The following is an 11,164-nucleotide window of genomic DNA, read 5'->3' on the forward strand; positions in this document are numbered from 1 at the left end:
CTATAGAATATTGGTTGGTCCTTGGCAACATACAGTGGGGCAAAAAAGTATTTAGTCAGCCACCAATTGTGCAAGTTCTCCCACTTAAAAAGATGAGAGAGGCCTGTAATTTTCATCCTAGGTATACCTCAACTATGAGAGACAAAATGAGAAAAAAAAAAAAATCAGAAAATCACATTGTCTGATTTTTAAAGAATTTATTTGCAAATTATGGTGGAAAATAAGTATTTGGTCACCTACAAACAAACAACATTTCTGACTCTCACAGACCTGTAACTTCTTTAAGAGCCTCCTCTGTCCTCCACTTGTTAACTGTATTAATGGCACCTGTTGAACTCGTTATCAGTATAAAAGACACCTGTCCACTACCTCAAACAGTCACACTCCAAACTCCACTATGGCCAAGACCAAAGAGCTGTCAAAGGACACCAGAAACAAAATTGTAGACCTGCACCAGGCTGGGAAGACTGAATCTGCAATAGGTAAGCTGATCCGTGTAAAGGAAAGCATGAATGGGGCCATGTATCGTGAGATTTTGAGTGACAACCTCCTTCCATCAGCAAGGGCATTGAAGATGAAACGTGGCTGGGTCTTTCAGCATGACAATGATCCCAAACACACCCTCCGGGCAACGAAGGAGTGGCTTCGTAAGAAGCATTTCAAGGTCCTGGAGTGGCCTAGCCAGTCTCCAGATCTCAACCCCATAGAAAATCTTTGGAGGGAGTTGAAAGTCTGTGTTGCCCAGCGACAGCCCCAAAACATCACTGCTCTAGAGGAGATCTGCATGGAGGAATGGGCCAAAATACCAGCAACAGTGATTTTCTGGATTTTTTTTCTCATTTTGTCTCTCATAGTTGAGGTATACCTAGGATGAAAATGACAGGCCTCTCTCATCTTTTTAAGTGGGAGAACTTGCACAATTGGTGGCTGACTAAATACTTTTTTGCCCCACTGTATCTCTTCACAAACCAAAGAAATAATATATTTTCCCTGATTTTTCCTTTATACTACACAGATATGACAATGGTTTACCACAAATGTTCTTCCTCATGTGGCTGACTAATCTCATGACATTACTTTATCACATGACCAAAACTCTAGTAATTTCCTATATGCTTTCACCCACTTTAAGGAGCAGGGAACACACGTGTTGGCAGCTAAACACATATCACTGTCCTCTGCAGAGATTCAGAAGAATCATGAACAAAGCAGTGAAAAGGCTCAAAGGAAAACACTACACAGACAATCTCCTACCAAACCGGTCAGGGCACATGCATAATAAACACTGTATTTCCTGAATAGCTTAAAGACCCTGTGAAGTGTGCACCTGTGCGTGATCTGTTATGCTAATACGTATAGTAATGACCAAAATTGTCCATTGGAACCCATATCAAAAGATGTTGGAATAGCAACAAATTTGACGAGTTTTGAATTTGCCGGGGAAATCTGCAGTCGACCTTCGCCTTCGTGGGCGTGGCTTGCGATCTACTGCGTGACTTCACGAGATGGACGCCGCCGCATTGTTTACATTCACCACCGTTCATTTTTTCTCTTTTTCAAAGTCGAATTTCTCAACGTTTTTGAGCTAGTATTTTCCTGGAAAGTGTGTCGGAGTCGACTGGAAGTGATTGCCAATCGAGAAAACCTGACAATGGAGGCGACAGTGAAGAAAGAGGGATGAAAAACACAGGGGAAACGATGCATTGCCGCTGGCTGTAGTAATGTCAAGTCTGCCGAAGTGGCGATGTTTCTGTTCCCAAAAGATGAAGGTGAGCCTGGCTGGTGTCATTGTTTCGTAGATTCTTTGATTGATCATGATAAATAAAGGCCACTGGTCGATTCGAGAGAGAGAGAAAGAGAGACTGAGAGAGTTACAGGGTTTTCGTTAGCATCTGGTGCTAGCTCGGAGCTAACGGAGATTAGCTGTTTCAACAATAAGGAGAGGGAGAGTGCTCTCCTGTGGGACAGAGAGATAACGTCAGCTCAGGGAGGTAAACTGTAGCCTAAGTTATCTCAGTGGGTTTGGTCATCTATGTAAACAAATATTTCCATCTATGTAATATTAGTTGTATAAAATAGGTTAAGAAATCCTTCCAATGTTTTTTGATTATTGAAATATATGTTTCATATGAGTGTTGAGAGCTGTATCCATAAATCTCTTAATGTTGCCCTCAAAGTGCACCAAATTGATCACTTTCCTCATCTATCCTGTCCGAAAAGCTGTCCAAATCAATCATTTCTCTCACACTAGTATCACTTTCCAAAGTCTCCGCCATGTTTACAATCGCAACTGGGTACATCTTGTGACGTCACAGCCACTATCGTCTGCAACTTCCGTTAGGCTCAGACGGCAAAATTAATAATTCATTCATTCATTCATTATGAATTATTAAAAATGATTTTAGCCATGAACAGGCACAATGATATGTAAGGAATGAAACTGCCATTTCATTTTGGTGCAAAAACATGCACTTCACTGGGTCTTTAAACAATGATGACCAGCTCAAACACAAGCTGTGTGCAGAGTGCAGTGTTGAGACAGTAGTTGGCTGAAAATGTCAACACTGTGTTTACCCTGTCTCTCTTATTGCCAAACTTGAATAGATGTGACACACCAGAAATAGAGTCAAGCTCCATCTTCCTCTCAGTACAGCTTAACTTAATAAAAGTGTATGACTACATGGACGAGAACAGAGACAGCTACATTTACCACATTAGGAACATGGCACTATCTTTAGCTTCTGCACTAAGGTTATAACATTTAAATGGATGTTGATGATCTCCATCAGAACAACCTTCTGGATCCGCACCAGTCTGGTTTCAAGGCAGGTCACTCAACAGAAACTGCCCTCCTTGCTGTCTCTGAGGGACTGCACATGGCTAAAGCAGCCTCCCTCTCCTCTGTCATCATCCTTTTGGACCTGTCTGCTGCATTCGACACGGTGAACCATCAGATCCTCCTTCGCACTCTCCAAGAATTTGGAGTGTCAGGCTCTTCCCTTTCCCTCCTCACCTCATACCTCAAAGACCGTACCTACAGGGTAACTTGGAGAGGGTCCGAGTCCGACCCTTGTCAATTGACTACAGGGGCCCCTCAGGGCTCTGTTCTTGGTCCCCTCCTCTTCTCCTTGTACACAAACTCGCTCGGATCAGTCATTAGCTCGCATGGTTTTTCATACCACTGCTATGCTGACGACACCCAATTAATTCTGTCCTTTCCCCGCTCTGAGACCCAGGTCGTCGCACGCATCTCTGCTTATCTAGCTGACATCTCTAAGTGGATGTCTGCTCGCCACCTCAAGCTCAACCTTGACAAGACTGAACTGCTTTACCTTCCGGGGAAAGATTGTCCCACCCTTGACCTAACAATCAACATTGGCACCTCTGTTGTTCCCCCGACTCAGACTGCAAGGAATCTGGGTGTGACCCTAGATAACAAACTGTCCTTCACTGCAAACATTGCTCCTACAACCCGCTGCTGGAGATACACTCTTTACAACATCAGAAAGATACGTCCCCTCCTGACCCAGAAAGCAACGCAACTTGTGGCCCAGGCTCTCGTCATCTCACGCCTAGACTACTGCAACTCCCTCCTGGCTGGTCAACCTGCATGTGCCATCCGACCTCTGCAGCTCAACCAGAATGCAGCGCCTGGTCTTCAACCTTCCAAAATGTTCCCACACCACGCCGCTCTTCCGCTCACTTCACTGGCTTCCAGTAACTAAATCCACTTCAAGACACTGGTACTTCCTACATCCAGGACATGGTTAAACTGTACACCCCAGCACGTGCACTCTGCATCAGCCAAACGGCTCGCTGCACCAGCACAGCTAGGGGGACCCAAGTTCCCATCAGCAAAATCACGTCGGTTTGCTATCCTGGCTCCAAAATGGTGGAATGAGCTCCCCATTGAAATCCGGACAGCCGATAGACTTCACATCTTCCGGCGCAGACTGAAAACTCATCTCTTTCGACTGTACTTTGAGCGATAGAATTACTAACAAAGAATTGCTAACAAAGCACTTATATACTAATAAAAGGACTGGCTTATCTAAAACCAGTTGAGTAGCACTTCAAATGTTTTGGCTCTATGAAACCTGATGTACTTATATGATTCTGTTTTCTTCAAGTTTGTATCTTCTTGGTCGAATGCACTTATTGTAAGTCGCTTTGGTTAAAACCATCAGTTAAATGCAATGTAATGTTCCTGAGTAGTTAGAAATGACAACAAAAAAGCTGGTAATGATTAGAAAATAATTTGGTTAGACCTCCAATTGCCTTAATCAGTCACATACAAATGGGGATTAGATAAAATTATATTTGAGGCTAATATTATCATGGTCCAATTGGACTACTTTATCATACTGTTTCCAGTAGAGCACACATGTCACCAATTTCTGACGCATTGCTCCCCACATGTTGAGGATGTATTTCTAGTTATGTGTGTTCATATAGAACAAAACACACCAACACATTTCAGTATCAAACAATGAATATGGTTTGGGTTATGGACAGTTTCATCCCACAGGCCATAAGACTATTAAACACCTGAACTTTTGAAACAACATCCATAACATTAATCTGGCTGAAATTTAGAAATGATTTATCCAATATATCATATTCCATTCACTTGTATATAGACTCCTATTGCACAATTTTTTATTTGTTTATTTACTTGCACAATTTTTTCTGTTTTTCTGTTTTATTGTGTTGCACTGTTGGAGGAGCCTGTGGCCTAATATTTTCATCGTCCTAACTACACTATAGCTATGTACGTATGATTAATAAAAGCCTTGAACCTTGATCCTTGATAATGGCAATGGGAGAGTTTTAGGTGTTGACACCTTTATCTTTTAAACTGTTGATTACTCTGAAGATTATTTTAATTTGGGGTATGAAATGCCAATCAGAATGGTTTATAGCACAAGAGGCGCTTTCACACCGCAGTACTTTTCCCACAAAGGCTCATCAGAACTTAGTTCATGAGAACTCTTTAGTTCTCATGAACTAAGTACAGACCGCGTTCACACCGGAATAAGTTCCCTGAGGGAGGATTAGGCAAATGAAGCCGGTGACGTCACTGTTTCTTCTTCTGCTTTGGGTTTACTGGCAGGCCGCAAACAACTTCACGGCGTATACTTCCACCCGAAGTCCCCGGAGTTGGGGACTGGCTTCAGTAGAAGCTGCTGGGACTCCCAGCAGCTTCTACTGAAGCCTTACGACTAAATCGCCAGAACGCCGACACCTCCTCATCAGGGCTTGAGCTTAAGGGCCTCCAGTTGTCCCAGGGCCGAAAAAAATAGGGTCGGGGAGGATAAAAAAAATGTTGGGACGAATTTGGGACGAGAGTTGAAATAAAAATACCCTGCTAACTCTCTACGAACGGCGATGAAAATGAAAATGACTGCACGTTTTGTGTAGCACACAGTTATTAAACCTCCTTGTCAACGTAAACACACAAAACATTTAGCAACCCGCGAAACACACACATACACACACCCCCGCAAATTCCTGGCCCGCGAATAATGAGAACTCTCCTTCGCATTCAGTCCTTAGATGGGTACAGAGCCCCGGTATTAAACGGGCCCCGGGCCGGAATTATTAAAGAACGTGGTACAATTAAGCTCCGACGTTATGGTACTGCAGACATTTAAAAAATATACGTCTTATGTATTATTGCTACATAAACATTATATCGCAGTCTTAGTGTCGCCAACAGACAACTCCAAAAAGGTTGATGAATTATCATCTAGAGCAGTGGTTCCCAACCTTTTTTTCCAAAGGCCTCCCCAAATGACTCCTGTTGGAAGTTGCGACCCCCCCACCTCCCACCACACACACACAAGCGGAGGGGGGGGGGGGCGCAACAGCGGTAATTAAGGTTTCAAAGTCTCAAAAATGCTACAACTACTGTCAAAAACTAGATGAATGTGAAGTATTTTGCTAAAGGAGGATGAAAGTGTAATTAAGGAGCACTATTGGAGTGACTTTGATGGTTATTGGACTCAGGATTGATTCATTTGGATTCCCGCTGTATGAAGAAATTAAAGGACGGCGCGGAAGTGGAAAGAATTCACAAAGGGATTAAACTGTTTAAAGCACATGCTCAAAGTAAGCCGGATTTTGCCGATGTTTTTATATGGATTCAAAAGTCGTAAATAATCTAAGAAATGGAGGAGACCGATCTGATCGGAGCAACTGTGACAAATAATCCAACAGAAACCGGCATGGACAATGACTATTTTTAAAAAATGCGCTTATCCAGAAAAGCCCGGTTTGGACAATTTACGGGCAGAAGAAACATTTCTATTAAAGAAAGAATTATACATTTCTGTCTTTTTATGCCTTTAATAGCTACCAACTTGAATTGTTATTCAAATTAATGAATCAATTATTTTTTATATTTTAATGTAGAGACAAGGCTTTTAGTGACAAGCATATATTGCTTTACAATTATATGTAAAAAAAATAAAAAATAAAAAGTCTAAATATCATATTTGGCCTCAAATCATCTGAGGCCTGGCGCCTCCCCTGCGATCTTTGGCGACCCCCCAAGGGGGGCGCGCCCCCCAGGTTGGGAACCACTGATCTAGATTGTATTTTATGTAGTATGATGTTTTATTTATGTTAAAGGTCACTTTGAATGATTTTAACTAATGATAATGTAGAAAAACTAATATTTTAAATTCGGGACGGTCCACATTAATTTCGGGACGGCTTAGAATGTATTTCGGGATGGTTCCGGGAGGATGGTGAAAAAGTTAGTCGAGAGCCCTGCTCCTCATCACCACCGCTCCCATGTTTTCTTTTGTGTTGCCATAAGTTAGTCTTTCTGCGTTTGAGCGCTGGGCTAATGCTAATAGTGCTAATGCGAGGATAATAACATGGCGACTTCACAAAACCTTTTGAGTTTTACGGGGCGTGGTTTGCATTCCGCCCAGCCAATCAGAAATAGGAGCCTTTTTCTCCCACGAAAGTCCATGCTCTCTAGCAGGGACAGAAAAGGGGATAAAAAGGTTCTCATCAACTAATTATAGTTCCGGATTTTTTGGGTGTGAACGCAACATTTTGGAACTATATCGGAACTAAAGTGGGAAAAGTACAGTGGTGTGAACGCGCCTAAGGTCTTCAAACTACTTGTTTTAGCCATCCAACAGTCCAAATCTGAAAGATATTGAATGTACTATAAAACAGGAAAGGTGTGACAATTATTTATTATTTGGCTCTCATTCTACATCTATCAGCACTGAATCAGCTATAAGGATAGGAGGGCAATCTTATAGTGGTCAAAGATATAACCTAAATTAATTTCGGATTTTGCTTTGGCTGAAAAAACAATATGTAGGAAATGTCGTTAATTGTGTCACAAGCACAGATATTTTCTCCAAATGTTTTCACTAAGGCTTTATACCATTATCGACAACTAGTTAACTGTGTCACAACAAGAGAATTAAATCAATAACCACAAATGCATTTGGTACACGACAACATTGTTGACACATTGCTTGAGCATATTTCTCTTTCACCACAAAAGTAGAAATACCAAAAGAATAAATTCAAGGCTATTCTTGCTGTAGTTGGGAAAAGCAATTTGCACTTATATGGTCACACAAGCTGTAAAACTTTTTTCTTTTTTTTTAAACTTCCCCATCTGATAAAAAAAGTCATTAGTCGAACACACCTGAAGATTAAACGATACTCCCAAAATACCTCTGGTCACAGCCCTGTGTTCAGGCATGAATAATGTATATGTAATACCAGTTCAACAGCCATTCTCTCCTTAACGGATATGTCATTGGTTCACAGTTAAGGATGATCGTTCACTGTGTTCCTTTTCAACAGGAATGACATCAACATTAGGAAGTAAAAACATCCATTTGTTAGGTATTACCCTATATTGCCATGCAGGCTGAGTTTTGAACTATTGAACCTAATATTTTAGGAGCTGCTTAGGAGCAAATGATTTTAACCTGGGTGACCTAGGCTTAATCATTCAAAAGATGTATTTGTCCAAGTCACAGAGGAATGGAAATAATTCACAATGGAAGCTTTATTGACTTTGGATTAACCATTATGAAACCAGGGTAACATTATTCGTGTGTAATGAAGATAAGGAAACATGACTCTGGTGCTTTTGTCGAAGGCTTTTGTAGTTTTTGCTTTCTTTCCGTCAACAAGTGGCACAACAAACTGTTTGGCAAGTACTATAACAACACTATTCTGTTAATAGGGTGAGAAAAGAACAGTGCAATAGAGTGCCTTTGTTAGAGCAAACCTTATCTTCCATTCCAGATAAGGTCTGTTGTAAATGATCATACAAGGAACTTCCATTGAGGTGCTGTCCACCAACACCTCAATGGAAACATGCCACTGCAGTCTTTGTGATTTGTGCAGTGTATATAGTGAAGATCAGTCTTGCATATAATTAGATGAATGATCAAAAATTGAAATAGGGGAAAGGTGGGCAGCAGCATATTATCCAGTTTATAGATAGTACCACAAACTATGGAGACATTTGAAGGTTATATTTTACATATTATTGGTCAATATTATCATAAATAACAGGATAATCATCAGTCAATGTTATCATGAAGAGATGGATAATCATCTATTAACAGCTGGCCACCAGCTCTCAGCTTACAACCATGACAACTGTCAGCTGATAGTCTAGTCTCAGCAAGGATGGCCTTTGAAGGATGAGCAGAGTGTGTCTGTTTTCCTCCATGACAATACCAGTCATCCAATTCAAGGTTTGAGATTTAAGGAAGCCTTCTCTGCATTTCAACAAGCAGGCTTGAGGAATAATGTATACATAACTGGTTTACCTTAACATGCTATATTCTCTGTTTGGCAAACATAAAACAGCCCGTCTGTCACTTTCAAGTATTAGTTTATATAAGTTTAGTTTTGGTGTATAGCCTGCACACATGTCATGCTGTCAATAATGTGTTAAAACCCCACCACAAAGCATTCACAGATGTGATTCAAATAAATGCACCTACGGGTTTCTTTCATTTTCACCGGAAGGTTTTGTGCTTTTCAGAGATTTGGTGTAATTTCCAAAACAACAGTTAATTCAAAGCAAAACAAGTCGATGGTGATGCATGGACCTGCTTAAATTCCTAAAAAACAAACATGGAGATTAGCACCGCATCCATCTCAAATCTTAACAGGATTAAATTACATAGGAGTTAAATGGGGATAGTAATCTGATTAGTGAAGTGGTGAGAAAATGAAAACGCCGAGATGTTGGGTGTAGATCACACTAATCCCTCGTCCGTCGAAGGTGCTCCGCAACAAAAGATGTGACTGCTGCTGCTGCTGCTGTTGTTGTTGCAGTGCAGCTGTTACGTTACTGATATCGGAAGGCATTAAAATATACTCTTATTGTGTTGACTAATACTTTAATGGTACCAGACTGCGCTATATTAGATGTAGGCACTGAGTGGATAAGGAAGCAGTAATTGCAAACAGGCAGACATGTGACGTTACAGCTGTTAACCCAAAATACAGACAGCTGCTTACATTGTTAGTGACTACCTATTATAAACAAACAGAAACATGATTTTGATGATTGTATAACTGATTTAAAATGTGTTTTTTTGGATTTAAGTGTTTTTGTACACTTTTAAATTTTACTGAATGAATGGGGCTTTGAATACATTACATTCTAAATGTAAACATGGCACAACATTTAACTTCCTCCAAACAAATAAAATAAATAAATACAAAATATACAAAAAATATATATATGAAAAACACAAAAAAATACATTAATTGAAGAACAACAAGGTTTGAAAACAGACAAACACACACACACCAATTCCGGGTGATTTTGTGGCTCTGCATATTTAAATTGTGCTTTGGTTGAATTGTATTTTCGAATTCACTGAATTAATAACATAGGACTCAAGTCGGACAGCACCAGAATGGGACCTCAACGACGCTGCGCTACGCAGCTAGCCGTAATGCTAGCATGTTGTAAGCCCCCCCCCCCACACACACACACAAGCACAGAAGCAGTAACAAACAAAGACTCTTACCTGAATTGCTTTCGAGTCAGCGTCTCATTCAACGATATCAGGGTTATGAGCAGGTTGTTATTATCCAAAAAAAACGTGTCGAGAAGCGGGCATCAGCTAGCTTTGCTTGAGGTTAGTTCAATAGGGGTGTGCTAGTTAGCAGTTAGCTAATGCTGCCCCATTAAAGAGCAACTCGAAGCTGGCCCAGTTCGCACATTTTCCTCAGCAGAGCCGTCTTCAAGTTGTTTTACGTTGTCGTCCCCCGCACGTAAAAGTATTCAGCTCACATAAAGACAACTAACCGAACGGAATGAAATTTGAAAAAAATTGTCCTTAATTTGTAAAGACTTAATGACACAAGAGCATTCAAAAAAATCCAAAATGTCCACGACATTCAGCAAGGAAATACAAAAGGCAAAAATGCGAGGCAAAGCGAAACCTTTTCATGTAAAGTACGCCGCTCCCAGATGTTTTCACTCATAATTTCGTTTCCTTTTTGCTATGAAAGAGTCGAGTGAAGCTACATTGAGGCTGTTAAGAGCAAACATGGAGCGGTGGGTTTCTTCTCTGCGACCTCTGTGCCTACATGTAGGAGGAGGCTGTCCACCAGAAGTCTCCTTCCAGCTGCACCGAGCCCCGCGGTGATGCTTTCACTATCTCTCCCTGACACTTTTAATGAATCCCCGTATCACCCATCCATTTGCTCGACAACATTTTCTTCCTATCTGATTAGGTTAAGGAAGGTAATCATACAGACTAGAAGCAATGGCAAATAAGACATTTTGTTAAACAAACCTACAACCATAAATGTGTTTGCACTATTTACAACAGTCTCACTATTCATGGCAGTCAAATGTACATTATTTCATTTAAAAAATATATATTTATCAACAGAGAAGGTGTTATCCAACGATAAAATGTATCTTTCTTTACTATTTCGAAGTACAATTCCAGCTTATGCTATCTTGTGGTGCCCCCTGGTGTTTGCAGGAGAATTTTAAATAATGCAAACCTTTTTGTGATTATAAACACATTTTCTTAATCAGTTTCTTTAAATATTTCCTACAAGAGCCTAATCCCCTTTAAAGGAGGGAAATTAATGCAACACATGTATTTACAATAAGGTTTTGTAAGCAATTTTG

The 11,164-nt window shown here is 40.6% G+C and overlaps 1 protein-coding gene across 2 annotated transcripts in view; it reads right to left on the reverse strand.

Annotated features, from left to right (window-relative positions):
- Nucleotides 1-10,657, reverse strand: part of erbin (erbb2 interacting protein) — a 60,865-nt gene extending 50,208 nt beyond the window's left edge. The window contains exon 1 of one of the 2 annotated variants that reach the window (XM_079657252.1): nt 10,044-10,657. The gene's annotated coding sequence lies outside the window, so the exon portion shown is untranslated. The remainder of the gene's footprint in view (nt 1-10,043) is intronic. The other variant, XM_079657253.1, reaches the window with a different exon arrangement.
- Between the last annotated feature and the right edge of the window lie 507 nt (nt 10,658-11,164).

The sequence above is a fragment of the Notothenia rossii genome, assembly GCF_949606895.1.
Source record: "Notothenia rossii genome assembly, chromosome: 11".
In the NCBI taxonomy this organism is placed as follows: Eukaryota; Metazoa; Chordata; class Actinopteri; order Perciformes; family Nototheniidae; genus Notothenia; species Notothenia rossii.